The sequence below is a fragment of the Rhyacophila brunnea genome, unplaced genomic scaffold, assembly GCF_057557595.1.
Source record: "Rhyacophila brunnea isolate RB1 unplaced genomic scaffold, BYU_Rbru_1.0 scaffold_136, whole genome shotgun sequence".
NCBI lineage: Eukaryota > Metazoa > Arthropoda > Insecta > Trichoptera > Rhyacophilidae > Rhyacophila > Rhyacophila brunnea.
The window spans coordinates 626,195-642,818 of record NW_028232792.1 but is presented as its reverse complement, the minus strand read 5'-3'; the positions used below and the strand labels follow the sequence as shown (position 1 = coordinate 642,818).

Below are 16,624 nucleotides of genomic sequence, written 5' to 3'. Positions count from 1 at the left end.
TGCGATATATGTTCGTATACATGCAAACAGTCACATGGTCTAAAATACCATAAGTTTACACATACTGGTGAAAAACCATATAAATGCGATATATGTTCGTATACATCCATAAAGTTACATAGTCTAAAATTACATAAGTTGATACATACTGGTGAAAAACCATATAAATGCGATATATGTTCGTATACATGCAAACAGTCACATGGTCTAAAATACCATAAGTTTACACATACTGGTGAAAAACCATATAAATGCGATATATGTTCGTATACATGCATAGTGTTACATAGTCTAAAATTACATAAGTTGACACATACTGGTGAAAAACCATATGAATGATATATATGTTCGTATACATGCATACAGTCACATAGTCTAAAATACCATAAGTTGACATATACTGGTGAAAAACCAATAAAATGCAATATGTGTTCTTATACATGCAAACGATCACACGACATGAAATTACATAAGTTGACACATACTGGTGAAAAACCATATAAATGCATTGAATGTTCTTATACATCCACACATGCACAGAACCTTAAAACACACAAAATGACACATACTGGTGAAAACCCATTTAAATGCAATGTGTGTTCTTATACATCCACACATGCATGTAATCTGAAAAGACACAAAATGACACATACCTACTGGTGAAAAACCATATAAATGCATCGAATGTTCTTATACATCCACACATGCAAAAAACCTTAAAACACACAAAATGACACATACTGAATAAAAACCATATAAATGAAATGTGTGTTCTTATACGTGCAAACGATCACACAAAATGTGGCATACTAGTGAAAAACCGTTAAAATGCAATGTATGATTCTTATAAATGCGGTCGGGCAGATCACTTGAAAAGACACAAAATGACACATTAAGACGAATAGCCATATAAATGCGATATTTGTACTTATACTTGCATACATTTACGAACCCGATTAAATCTAAGAAAATGTCACATATGATAGACGCTTCTTGTAAATTAAACTCAAATCAGCAAAATCGGCCATATTCTTCATGTTATCGCAATGTCCAAACCATAAATACTGAAAATGAGATAATAAATCGCTTGAATAGTAACTTTAAATGTGTTCATCCAACGTATTCTACCACTGCTCACGCATGCTTGTACAACATAGACCTGTAATGTACGAATGTCAACTTGGCATAGAAAGGTGCATGTTAGGCATAATTTCACCAATTACTTCTAATTTACTTGCCAAAATTTCCTTCAAAATTGAACATTTTTAATTCAAATTTTTCGGATTATGACGTACTATTTCTGAACAATAATTTAATATTTAAAATAAACAAAAGTCTTTCAGAATGCTTAGAATTATTAGTGTCAAGCATTAAATTTAACATACGCACATTCACACACATTCAAACATATAAAGGCAATAATTCAGGTTACCATTGTCTGGTGGTTCCACTCTTCAGAACTATGAATTATCATAGTGATGGAAAATTGTTTAGTTTTCTTGCCTCTTTTACTAAATTAAGTCGCTCCAAAATCTACTACCCATTGTAACTGGGCGACTATTTTTTATTGATTTTTTTTGGCAAATTCTCTATTGGTATTTGTGTATATATATATTATTTTTTTTTTTAGAATAATATACTCCTTATTCTCTTATAAGTATTAGAATGATACCTATGTGTTTTCTGTTTCTTCTTGCTTTCGAGAAATGATAATATAAGTAATATTAAATTTACAGGTTTTTAAAAACGTTTTGTCGATAGCTATTTCGGTTGTATCACCATTAACAAGACTATTTAGATAGGCCGTTTGTGTTTTTTCGATAAATTTTGTAAATTTTGATATCCATTAAAAACTCACTAAGAGTTTTCAAAGTATTATTAATAGGGGAATATATATTCGCACAATTGAATAGACTGTTTTCACAAAGCGCTGACAACATTTAAAAAGATGTTCGTCACATCGGAAATGGATGATATTCACAAAACAACTACAACTCTCAAATGATCGATTTGTACTAAGGAAAAAGTAGTCTGCACGTATCAATTTACTATTGTAACTTATTAACCGTAAATGAACACAAACACTATGAAAAATATGTTTAATGATTTTAAACAATATTTTGGCAAAACTTGAGTTGGTATGTATTAGGTACCTACTTACGTTCAGATTTAAATAATACTAAAAGTACTTATTTAAAAAGTGACATTAATAATTCAAAGTTATATCGATGCACCGAAAAATATATAAGTACTTAGGTCGGTAATAATATATGAACGATAGTAGAACGAATATTCCATTAATCTATTAACAATTTGTTAGAGATGTATCCCCATCCTATTTTTTTCAATATAAATAAACAACCAACACAAAATCGAGAAGTGTTGTTACACCTACATTTATACAATAATACGTAGGTGCCGTGTTAATGGTACTTTTATAGTTCAAGCTCACGGTACAGATTAACGGACGAATTTCGGCGGCGGAGGATTAAAATATTAAGATATCGATAAATAATATTGTTTAGAACCAAATAAACCCTAGTTGACGTACATTTTCTATGACCTTAGTCATATTTTAGGCGTATTTAATGGATGTTCTCGAAACCCTCTGGTTTGCGTGTCATGAGGGTTCGAGATTGAAAACCCACTTTAAAATATAAATAATATTATATGGTGGAATATGGCTTGAAAAATATTTTTAGGAATGACATGAAACTATTTTTTGTAAAAGTAATTGTAAGGTAGGTATCCAGATAACGTTAATTGAATGGATACAAACCAAATTAAGCACCGAAAAGTTGTTATTAATAAATGTATTACTTTCATCAATAATAAATTTAGTTAGTATTAATTGATTGTTTTTTTCAAGATATTTGTTTTATGATCATAAGAATATCCTTGTATAGGATAAGATGCTCTTTTTGCGTTAAATTCCTGGCGATATCGCAATTTTCTCATACATGGGTGTTTCTGTGATTGTTTGACTGCTGTAATTGGTGCTGTTAAAAAAGTCATTTTCATATAATGATTACACCTACTAGTACTATATTTCAGGAAAATATGTTGTTTTCAAAAATGATCAAGGTTTCCTAAACTTATTATAGTCTTTTTTTAACTCTTCAACAGGCCATGGACCCCAATGATAAGTGTAAGTAGTAGTGTAAATGAAACAATTAAGGTGAGTCGGGGTAAGTGTGACATAGAATTAAATGAGATGAATTTCAACCTGGTTCATGATGAATAGGTATGTTTTAAACAATTGAAAACTTTACCATATGATCTACAATATCATTATAATTATAATGTACAGAAGGAACCCACTGTATATCTTACTATAATACGAAATTTTTATATTTTTTGATTACTAGTCAGCTTATTACATCTTCTTGGTCGTGCACTCATGGCTGAGGATCGTGATCACATTTAAATTTCGCCATCCTTTGAGCGACCAAGACTTTCTATCCTTCTCGATCTTCCGCTTCTCTCAGGGCAGAATGGATGGTGCCCCCAGTCAGCTCTTTCATTTGGTCGCTCCATCGCGCAGACGCTCTTCTTCTGCTTCGCCTTCCCTGGAGGCTACCCAAAACTACCAGTCTCTCCAGGTTGTCCGGTCCGCGCCTGACAATATGTCCAAAAAACTGCAGAATTCTTCTCAGACATATCGTCGAGAACCGTTCCTTTATCTTCAGTCCCTGGATGATTGACTGGTTCGCCCTGTGCTCCGTCCAAGAAATGCGAAGCATTCGGCGCCAACACAACATCTCAAAGGCATCAATTGCCTTCCGTTCTCTTGCCTTCAGGGTCCACGACTCGACTCCGTATAGGAATATCGAGAACACTAATGTTTGCACAAGCATCATTTTTGTGGCAATCGAAATTCCCCGATCCTTCCATATAGTGGTAAGGCGTGTCATCGCACTTTTTGCAATTTGTGTGCGCCTTCTTATTTCCGCTTCGCATCCGCCCTTTCCACTGATGGTCGATCCAAGATATACAAACTCGTCGACTGTTTCGAGGTTTTGGAGTGTACTTGGTGTTGGTAGAAGGTTGGCCCGATCAACAACCATTAACTTGGTTTTATTCCTATTAATAAGAAGGCCGTATTTGCGACTCTCTTCCTCTACCTGGTGTAGCAACTCTGTGAGTACTCTTTCATCAGCAGCGATTAGTGTGGTATCTTCTGCGAATCTTAAGTTATTTATTTTCTGGCCACCAATTGTTAATCCGCCTTGCGAGTGATCTAGGGCTCTTCGCATTATATGCTCTCCATATATACTGAATAACTGGGGAGATAAAACACATCCCTGACGAACTCCCTTCTCAGTTCGAAAACTCTCAGAAAACGCACTATTTACTCTCACCTTTGTGTGCCTATTGTTAAGTTTTTGATGAGACAGGTAAGGTGTGATGGAACTCCCATTTCCAGAAGTACCTTCCACATACAATTCCATCTTAAGCAGTCAAATGCCTTCTGGTAGTCAATAAAGCATAGAATCATAGGGGTATTAAACTCTCTGCATTTTTCAATTAGTTGTCTGATGTTCAGAATTTGCTCTCGAGTTCCCTTCCCCATAACAAAACCTGCTTGTTCCTTGTGTATTTGTCGGTCGATGAAATGCTTCAGACGCCTGCTGATTATATGTAATAAGATCTTACTTGCATGTGGAATAAGTGAGATTGTTCGATAGTTTTCACATTTACGTGAGGAACCTTTTTTGTGCAGGGGGATCAAAATTGACTCTGTCCAGTCCTTGGGCCATACACCACTTTTCCAGATCATGTTGCATAATTGATGTACTTTATTGGGGTAAGTGTACCTAACTAAATTCACCATTATTCCAAAAGTTCTTCAAAACCATAACGTATTACATGCATAGAAAGGTAATGAATCATTTAATGGATATTGATTCGTAAATTAAAACTTTTGTATAGATTTTCAACAAAAATGATCTCTAGATATCACTTTTTTTTTGGGTAAGTGTGTCATACTAATGTATGTAGTAGAGCTAGTGATATCCCAAAACAAAAATGACATTTTTTATTAGGTAGGTAGGTACTTAATTATTTAATGTGGTTATCTCAGCAACAGGGGTGGTAGGTAAATCAACCAAAGGCTTTTGAAGATAGAATTCTACCGATGACATGGGTTCGTGTTTTTTTTTTGTTTTGGTATACTTTTATTGGTTTCAATACCTTCTTCTGCATGTTAGTTTTGTCTTGCAATGGCTTTATTTTCTTTTCTATTGGGACATTATTTTTCATTCGCTCTATAACATCATAACATGTAATCACTTCTGCTCCTGGGGCAACACTTTTTCTCCTATTCTTTATATACGCCTTACTACTGATAGAATTCAGCAAAAGTGTTCCAAACAAAGTTTTTTCCATATTTTCTGCAGGAAACTTTTGTAACAGTGGTATTTCTATTAAACTTTCGGTAACTTCTTTATTTATTTGGTAATTGAACAACTTTGCAATCCAGAATTATAGGCTTAGAAGAACATTTTTGACTCGAACAGTCCCCATACAAATTGACGATTTTTTTCTTCTTCTTCAGAAAATTCGATTTATCGCGATTTTCGTGAATTCGAAATCAAATTGTCAGAGTCGATTGGATTTAGAATTATCTAGGTTATACTGGTATACAAATTCTTACATATAAACATTATATTTCAATTACGAACATTTTAGATCTTCGATACTTCGATCGATATAAATAATGCGTCATGTCCCATCACTAGTTAAAATATTGACTTTGCAAATTCATAGAAAATATATGGGGGAAGTGTGACACAATACAAAGGCACACTTACTCCACGTGTTTACTTTCGTGGGGGAAGTGTGTCTACTTGATTAAAAGTTTCAAATGCTTATAATTCAGTAAAACGATAACACCACGTGAAGCAGCGTATCAAAACACATATACTCACCATTTTTTACAACCACAATGTGCAGATTTCCATGTTTAAAAAAAAATTTTAGTAACAGCTACCATCTCACTCGTCGACTTCAAAATGTCGTCTGGAGAATAATCCATGTAGTCACCTCAAAAAACATGGTATCGACACCATTTCTGATTATTTTTATAAATCGGTGACTTTGCTATCACCTTTCCATAGATGACATCGTCCAATTTGTAGTAGATATTGAGATATCTTAGTAGCTACACTTACCCCGACTCACCTTACGTCTGTTGAATAAATTCTTAAAAAACATTGCATCTTAGATAATAATAAATGCTATTACCTTAAGTAAAAAATAAATCATACCATTTTTGCGTAGTAGGTACAATATTGGCAGGTATAAAGTGGCAGACACGTCGGTCAGGACGCAGCAGTCACCATGCTCGCTCTTTACCACGACCTAATGTTGAGACACTGATGGTACGCGTGTAGGCGGTCGTACCGTGCAAAATACACAGCTCCCTTCAACTTTTCGGTCTAGCTCAGTTAGTTGTAGGTTTTCAAGAATGGGTCATTTGAAGGGGTTAAGTTGGTAGAGCACGTCAGTGTGCGGTCACTGTTGTCAGTTGAGTCCATAATATAATGAATGTATTCTGATGACAGTTGGTTAGTGTGTTGACACAATAAAATCAGGATGACGGTTGATGATGAAATGATAAACGCACCAATTATTAGACGCAATGGTCAAAAAGATTTTTATTGTCAGAGCGCTTTTATTTTCTCCATATTTTTAGACAGGTTTGCAAACAACCTTTTATTGGACTGTTTTTTATGTAGTTTGAAACTAGCGGCCGTTTTATAAAATATGAATTTGCAAACTTCAAACCGGTGGATACATTAATAATTGTGTTAAACTTCTCGCGCCTCTCTACGCAACACTCCGTGCCTCCCCAGGGAGGCGCGCCTCTCAGTTTGGAAATCGCTGCTTTAGACGATGAAACCTTAGTCGAGATGTCACGGTATTCGGAAATAACTATTGAAAATCAAAACATGTGTGACCATAAATGTGTGAGGTCGAAATATTTATGTAAGTACATAATCCAACACCTTTGTGAATTCTTCGAGACTTGGAGTTCTGTCGTTGTGTGGTTTAATAAAAGACATTTTTTTGAAAAATCTTCCTATTTTTATTTCGAAAACCTATTGACTGAAGAGGCTTAAATTCTTCAAAACATTATAAAATTAATTGTATCGTCATCGAGTATTGCCACTTTTATGCAGCAGAAGATAAATATTGTAGGTAGGTTATACAAAAATTATTTAAATTAAACAAAGCAAAGCAATCAGTTAAGGCGATACTTCAGTGAAACGGCAAATAATTTTCAACTATAGGCGCGACGAAATTTTGGGATCGCTGGCACTCGGAGACCGAACGTCGAGGTGTCAATACATCAATTTGTTTCATGATGGCGACGGGGGTATTAATTCTTAAATCGTGTAAAGATGACTAAAAACGTTACCCATTTACTTTGAAAAGAAAACATTTCAATGAATATATTATTATTGTTACTAATAGAACAATAAACAGAACATTAAATGAACGCATGTTGTATTTATGACACATTATATTTCGTTCGGCATGCATCATTTGCACCTGCGACCCGCAATCTACCAATCGCCTAGCCACGAACATTTTAGATCATGCCTCAATTGAGGTTTAGCTTTAATGGCCAATACGATAATTATCCCACAATATTCATGGGTAAGACCAAATATGGGTGAATATGGTGGGAGAGAAATGATTGTGAGAAAATTATAAAAATTGGCTTTAGTTACCCGTTAAACTATATTAACCAATACAATATAAGTACGTTTTCACAAGTTGATACTAGATGGTTTACTACATTTTAGAGTTAGAAATCAATATTTTAATGTGTAGGTATCGGTAGAACACAAGATTATTAAATCTATCGGATTGTATTATATTTATTTTATTGTGTCATAGGTATTTGTATAAAAAATATATCTACCTATATAATTAAATACTAGTTATTATCTATCATGCCATGTTAAAAAGTATTGCCATAAATACTATAATTTTAAGTTAACTTTGAGTAGAGGTTTTTTTGTATTTTGAAGATGTCATTATTTGTGTATTTTTTAATTTTCAGTCAGGAGGGTATATAAGTCATAGGTAAAGTCTTTTGTACTCACTATAATTTTACAATTTATTATTTTTTTAGCTCATCCCATGTACCCATATAATTGTAATTTCTAATTCTATTTAGAATTAAAATCTAATCTTATCTCTTTTGCACATCTTTTTTATATTACAATATTGTTTTACGTAAATTTATGTAAGTAAAAATACTTTTTCAATCAATTACATTGAATGCGGTATTATTTGATGGTGTGAACGTACGTACGCAAAACTACATACTTATGCGTTTTTAGGCGACCACCACCCCATCGACATTCGACTTTGTCCTGACGATGGTCAATGATGATGTTATATTGTAGCGACCGTTTCTACTAATGCAGAACGAGACAAGCCTTAATCGGATTAGAATGTACGGTTCTTGATGGACGATTACGTTTTAATTGCATGTTATGTACACAAAACAATCTGTAAATCGATGACCAAAATGTATTAAAAATCATTTGAAGCGATCATTATTTATCTTTATAAAGGCTGTAAAATGTCAAATTTATTAAATGTAGACAGAGTCGAACGCACGGCATCGTACGATATTTCTAGGACTGCATGGAAAGGGCTTATCAATGTTCTTTTGTTGTGTCATTTCAAATAACCTGATGTTATGGATGAGACAAAAAAATTAAGAAGTTTTTCACCAGAATGTGTCATTTTTGAATTCAGTGATTTCAAGCTACCGTATTGTGTACAGAAGTATCAGAAATAATTAAAAATTAAATATTGAAAACATAATTATTAATTTTCGACATCCTAAATATGCTTTTCGGCAGAATGTGATATTTCAGGAATTTTTTGTTATGATTGAATACACGAGTAATCTCATAGATTAAATTTTAACAGTATATCAGCAGAATGACTCATTTTATACGATTTTAGTGTATCAGGTCGTGCACATGAGTAATAGCATTGATCACATTAAAATTGCTTTTCACCCACCAGAATGCGACATCTTGTGTCTTTTCAGGCTGCTAGAATATATGCAAGAGTAATTACATTGATCACATTTTATTGGCTTTTCACCAGAATGAGTCATTTTGTGTAATATCATCGTACCGGATTGTATACAAGAGTAACCACATTGATAACATTTAAATGGCTTTTCACCGGAATGAGTCATTTTGTGTTTTTTCATGTAACTAGATCGGATACATGCGTAATTACATTGATCACATTTTTTTGGCTTTTCACCAGAATGAGTCATTTTGTGTTTTTTCATATCACTAAATCGGATACATGAGTATTTACACTGGTCACATGTAAATGGCTTTTCACCAGAATGAGTCATTTTGTGTTTTTTCAAAGCACCTGATGTTATACAAGAGTAATCACATTGGTCACATTTAAATGGCTTTTTACCAGAATGAGTCATTTTGTGTTTTTTCATATCACTAAATCGGATACATGAGTATTTACACTGGTCACATTTAAATGGCTTTTCACCAGAATGAGTCATTTTGTGTTTTTTCAAAGTGCCTGATGTTATACAAGAGTAATCACATTGGTCACATTTAAATGGCTTTTTACCAGAATGAGTCATTTTGTGTGTTTTCATGTTACCAGATGTTTTACAAGAATAATCACATTGGTCACATTTAAATGGCTTTTCACCAGAATGAGTCATTTTGTGTGTTTTCATGTTACCAGATAGTATACACGAGTATTCACATTGATCACATTTAAATGTTTTTTCACGAGTATGCGTCATTTTGTGTAATTTCATATTATTAGATGTTTTAGATGAATAATTACATTGGTCACATTTAATTGGCTTTTCACCAGAATGAATCATTTTGTGTATTTTCAAATCACTAGATTTTATAGAGGAGTAATTACATTGGTCACATTTAAATGGCTTTTCACCAGAATGAGTCATTTCGTGGAATTTCATGTCATTGGATCGTTTACTTGAGTAGTCACATTGGTCGCATTTAAATGGCTTTTTATCAGAATGATTTATTATATTTGGATTCTTGACATCATATCGAACGCTTTCGAAATTTTCCATTTTATCCGTTATTGATTTTTTATGACACGCTTTGTGAAGTTTCAATAGAGATAACGATGCAAAAAAATCAAAACAAAAACTGCACGCAAAATTTTCGTTATAAAACGATTTTTTTTCTAACTTTATTACGACTACTAATAATTTGGGTTCTGCGACGTTAGATTGTGTATGCTTACGCTTGGCAGTGCGACTGACCATATTAGTAATCGTATCATATACGCCAAATTCTTTTTTAATGTCTTGAGAGTCAATCTGTATTGCATCGAATGGCTCCTGTAGTTGTATGATTCTCTCTGACAATCTGAGACTAGCGGAATGTGCCATAGCAGTGGATGCAGGAATTAACTATAAGAACGTAAAGTACCACATTAATATAAAAGCATAAGACATAGGTATATCAGAGAATATAATTTAAAATATCACACACCATGAAGATTTATGTAGAAATCTTGACATACAGGGAGGCTATAATTTACAGAAAGAAGGGGTATGTTGATAAGTTATATCAGTTGTTCATTTCAAGTAAATACACATGGATCCAAAATATGTAATTTCAGACGATTGTTTATGTTCCCAACACCACATAAAAATGTATGATACACTAGGTAGGGTATGCGTGTAGCACTTACATGGAATCTGGTTACATGTATTCACTTGAAACACGCGCGTTAACATAATTTTACTCCCTACTTTAATTATAGTTTGTCAATTTATGGCTACGGCCGTATGTTGTAGCTTAAGCACTAGGGAATGACAAAAGAAATGGCGTATTTCAAAAAAACACTACCTTATTCTTAGGTCAATAATTATTATAAAGCAATCATTATTCATAAGATGTTTATCACACTTGAATGGTCAAAAACATAGCTTATAATAAGTATCTTTAAAATCATCTTCAAATGTGTTAATCTTGCCAATTTTTTGAATAATAAAATGCCTAATTCTTGTCAAATTTGGGATCACAGAGATTATCAATATAATTTTTTATCGTGAATATTTTACAAAAATTATCTCGTAATAAATTATACTAATGGTTTCGTAAATGCGTTTAAAAATTAATAAATGTAAAAAATCTTAACACCACTACACAGTTATGTACCGAAATATGACTATTTTCTAAAACATTAGAGCGAGAGGTTTAAAAGAATACTATTTTATGTAACAAAAATACTTTATGCAGTCATCAAATGTTAAAAATAACTATAAAGGATAATAAGGCTTTAAAATTATATAAACAGATTATCTACAACGTTTAAGGAGTGTCCAGGATCATGGTTTGAAAATACAATAAAAACTCAATTTTGACCTTCGACGAGCATGTCTCCCCTTAAGGCACATCCTAATATCAGTTTAGGTATGATATACTAAAAGAGCGGTGTTCCTCATAAATGTAATTTGTGACTACAGGCATGGGAACAGCCTGTATATTATACAGGCTGTTCCCGTGGCTGTAGTCACAAATTCCATATTACAAGCTTGAGGGGAAAGTGGCGAATGTTGCATGAAAAGTGAAGATGTATGAAGCTAAATACACTGTAACTATACACTTTCTCACCAGTCCCGTGCGGCTCTGCTCGGGACAAAATGAGGGCTTCATTTTTTTGATCTGGCATATGTAAGGATTATGCTAGGCGGCCGCGCATCGACGTGGCTGCGTATACATAACGGGTGCGTTGGTGGGAATTTTACAGACCATGTAACTATACACTGTCAATCACACCCGATAGAAATGAGTCAGTTTTTAATGAAAATTGCACAGTTTCTATTACTTTCATTCTCCAACAGTGAAAAATCAACGAAATAAATAACAGTTGGATATAGGCACGCATTTCTTTGCTCACACCTAATATCACCCTGTTATGTGACCTTTGAAAACTTCACCTACTTTGAAAACCTACCCGTAAATAGAAACATACGATTATTTTAAATGAATAGATTAATAATATATCTTACCTGATTTACTAGATTGCATTCGGAATAAGAGTAACTAGGTTTAGTGTTCTCATAATCGCGTTGGCGTACATCCTCTTGAACAATCTCATTTTCCGAGTCAACTGGCTCGACATCAGGCTCCAGTTTTATATTAGTTGGGAATTTTGACGGGATCTAAAAAAATACATCGAGTATATAAATGAAAATATCATGATTGTAGTTTTATGGGGATATAATATAGAGTTTTATTTTTAGGACTAGAAGGTTTAACTGTAAGTAACTTGTTATGTAACATAGTGAATCAATAATTGAAAATGAATATGTGAGGTGCGATTTTACCCTCGCACACCTACGTTTTCTTCAACAGTGTGTGATCCCTAATGATGATACATTACCCGTGACATATTGAGAATTATTTCATATACTTTCACGATTGTGGAGGTAACCATAATATCATCTACATATTCTTTTTCTTATTGTGCCATCCCCTAGTAGAGGTCGGCCACCAACAAGGCGATCTTATCTTTGTCGTCTGCTACCCGGAACAGTTTAGTGGCGCGCTGCACTCGTACCAATCACGGAAGTTCTTAAGCCACGAAATGCGGCGCCGTCCTCTGCTACGCTTCCCATTGATCTTTTCTTGAACGACAAGTTGGGGAATGCTGTATTTTTGCCCTCTCATAATGTGGCCGAGGTACTGTAGTTTCCTGGTTTTGATACTACGTAGAACTTCTCGGTCCTTACCCATCTGATCGAGAACTTCAAAATTTGTCACCCGGTCAGTCCAAGGAATTTTGAGGATGCGCCTATATAGCCATATCTCGAAAGCTTCAAGTCTCCGTGACATCTCTTGGTTTAGCGTCCATACTTCCATACCATAGAAAAGAATTGAGAGAACATAACAACGTGACATACGCAGTCTCATACCTAGGTTAAGACCTTGATTAGGAGGCGTCTCATTTTGAGAAAGGCGCTTTGTGCAATCTCAATTCTAGTTTTTATTTCCTGAGACTGGTCCCGTTCTACATATTATGTACAGATATCTCGTGTAAAAAGAAATATTATTATTATTATCTCATATTATTCAGTTGCTCCGAATGTGTGGTTACAAAGTCGAAACAAACCCTCTGACATAAACTTCTCCATATAAGTACATACATGCATTGTTCAAGTTTATTAGAATATTGTGTACCTACTTGATTTACTGGTGTGCATTCCGGATGAGAGAAACCGGGTTTTGGATCCTCATGAATGCTTTGGCTTATTGTGTCTTCAACATACTCCTCTTTGAAATCAACTCCCTGAAAATTAATATCAGAATTTTTTAGTGGCCTTCTGAAACAACAATAATTTATAACTAAATTTGAAACTAAAACAAACGGTTATTTGATAAAGGTGCACCTTACTATCGGAATTGGCAAATCTGGTAGGAGATTGTTCTAGAATGAACATCATGTACGGGCCTTCATTTCGCCTGCAGCTACCGTATGAAGACATATGCTTAAAGTGAAAGTTCTGCATGTTGCATGTAAAAGGTATCAACTGAAGGATAGGTACGTCCATTGTACATGGGATTCAGAATGGCCAGAACCATGGCAGTTAAAAACCATAGCAAACAAAATATTTACGTACTGAGACGTTCAACGGTGGTCAAGCTGTTCATTTTCTTTTATTAATAAAACATCGGCTTTCATTTATTCATGTTGTAGAATCAAGACAATTGGTAAATCAATGGGATATACAACAGTTGCACTTGAGCAGTTATACTATTTATACTGAGGCTCATTATGATCCTATTAGGATCAGACATGGTCGAAAGAAAGAAATTAGAATTCGAAGATTTTGTCTTCAATGGTATAACTGATTATTCATAGGTATATTCGAGTCGTTGTTGATGTTGTCAGTTCATTCCAGCACTTACATTTTTTACACGGTCAGTATTTCTGTCAGTATTTAAAATAAAAGTACATACTTACCCGATGAACACGCTCTGAATAAGAACAACCCTGTTGCTGATCTTCATAATTGAATGGGGATTTTGCGTCTTTAAGAGACTCAGTCTTGATGTCAATTAGCTGAGTATTTCTTTTCAATGTTATCGATGTCGGGTCTGAAACAATATTCTGAAAAACAAATATAACCTATGTTATAAAATCAAGAATATTTTTAGGATGACTGACAATACCTACGTGTGAAGCTCGACCACACACTCGAGGGTTCTCAGCTCTTACACTCTGCAATATGGACATGGTGTCTGTCGTTATCTAATAAGAATAAGTATTTAAAAATATATTGACAACAATCATAATTATTGCAAACAATAGGTACTAATCTACGATAATATTTGAATTGTCAATGTCATAAATTAATTTGGAATGAAACAAAATAATATTATGAATATAATTGGAAGAAACTTGTCGATACTCAATAATTATGTCGGCCAATCCAATTGCTATAAACCTCTAGAAGAAAACTCAATGTTAATTCAAAAATAATTACAAGATAAAAAGAACTTTTATTAATATACCTACAACGTTTTTAAATTTTCTGTTGAATCATATAAACTTGACTTGACTAGCTTAAACGATCAAAAAATTTTGTATTTGATAGAAATACTGAATAATGAAATGTCATTTCATATTGATTTCCATAGTAACGCACGTATGTATTAATAATTTAATTGCTAGGACCCCCTAGCAACCAATAATGGTATCGAAATAACTTTACACACAAAACAGAATTAACTGAAAATGAATCCAATTCTACTTAAAGATGGCTAAAAGTATTTAAAAAATGGATTGGCATCGTGTTCTGATATATTCTAAAAGTTTTAAATGTCTAGCTAGTCGGGAAGTTAGTAAAAATCGATTGCAAGATTTGTACCGGACAAATAATAAGATTACGAGCTAAGGAAAACGTAAAATAAATGATCAGGCGACTTATTTTGTCGTTTGTGACAACGGACCCTAGAAAAACAAATGAATTCAGTTTCAAAATCATCGCCGCCAATAACAAACCTATTATTATTATTTGTTGCATGTCGAAAACATGAATGTATTTTGATAAGTTTCGTTTATCCGGAGTCCCATGTTTACGGCAGCTGACTTTATTTTATGGAAATAAATGCCTTGTTTGTGGGAAAAGATATCAATAATAATAATGTAAATGTTAGGTGTGGTATCAATTGTTACGAAAACTCATAGTTAAAAGTACAGATACACTGTTAGCAGCAAAATTTACTGGGCTTATAAAGGTTATATAGGCCGCTCGGAACTTTGTCAAAATTTGCACGCGGTTTTTATTACACAAAATACATACCTACATTGTTAATTAGGCCAGACGACGCGCATCTTAAAACAAACAATACTACTACGTACAACAATCCGTTTTGAAAAACTAACCTCAAAGGTGTATCCGGCCTCTTCGGTGTTTTCTTGCTTTATGTAGGTAAGCAGCTGGCTGTTTGGATCATGATTTACAGGTACTTCAACCCATTGCTTCCCTTCTGCAACAGGTTCGGAGTCTTCTCGTTCGCGTTTAATATCCATTTTATGCATACAATTAATTATTGGCCTTCGAGCTAATCGTGGCACACAGAACGTAACAGCCGTGACGTGCGTTTGACATTTGTTTCAAGACGCGTTTTATCGTTGGCCTGTGTTGCCATATCAAAACAGATAATGGCAATATACAAAAAATAAACTCCCTATAACAAAATAACCGAGTCATACTCAGTTTGTACCACTTTGAAATAAAATTAAGGTATCGATAACGTCTCTATGCCCCACGTAGTCCCTATCAGTGGCGCACTCAGGATTTAATATTGGTGAGGGGGGGGCAAGGAGGAGAATATAAATTAGTCCCATAGGTTCTTTCTTCTTCTTATAATTATTATTTTTATATATTTTCACAATTATACACGGCGGAATATTTTTATAGTTTCACCTAGTTTTTTTTTTTAATTGACGGCATAGTGGCTGTAAACGTTGAGCGTGTCATCAGCGACATGCGGATTGGAAGTGACTAATAGCGACCATGCTGGACATGTGCGCCTAGTATGCTAAAACATTACTCAAATATCGGTTGTACTACCCGCTTGGTCTAGAGAGTTACATTATTTATGCCGAATTCCACTGAATAAAATCGTCCCCTTATTGCAGAACTAGCCTAACTGATTTTTTGTGATTTTTTTTTTATTTGACAGAAAAATTCCTTTTTTGATTCTCTATTTGTAGTCAGAACAGGCGTATCTGAATTATCAATATAAAAAAAGTTATCAGCTTAGATCATTCCAAGCCTAAATTCAATCTTAAAAATATTTTGGAACTAAATTAGCCTAACTGACGTTAAGCTAGTTCTGCACGCAAAAGTACACCTGCACGTTGGCAATATCGCCTCTTTCTATTGCAGTTAGGATTTATTTGTACTAGTTCGCTGTCAATGTCAACTGCCAACGTAATTACGCTGATGCTGTAATTACCGACAAGTCTTGCAATTATTCTATGGACCATCTAGTGGCTCCTTCCACATCTAATTCGGTTGATGATGATGAGATAGTTAACACATTTT

General features: G+C 34.0%; 1 long non-coding RNA gene across 1 annotated transcript; it reads right to left on the bottom strand.

Moving 5' to 3' along the window:
- Positions 1 to 8,111: 8,111 nt before the first annotated feature.
- Positions 8,112 to 16,186, bottom strand: LOC147076019 (uncharacterized). The gene is made up of 5 exons (XR_015069919.1): positions 15,457 to 16,186; positions 14,032 to 14,178; positions 13,252 to 13,356; positions 12,077 to 12,229; positions 8,112 to 10,468 (listed from the first exon to the last, which is right to left on the bottom strand). It is a non-coding gene; the product is annotated as an uncharacterized LOC147076019 (long non-coding RNA).
- Positions 16,187 to 16,624: the final 438 nt, after the last annotated feature.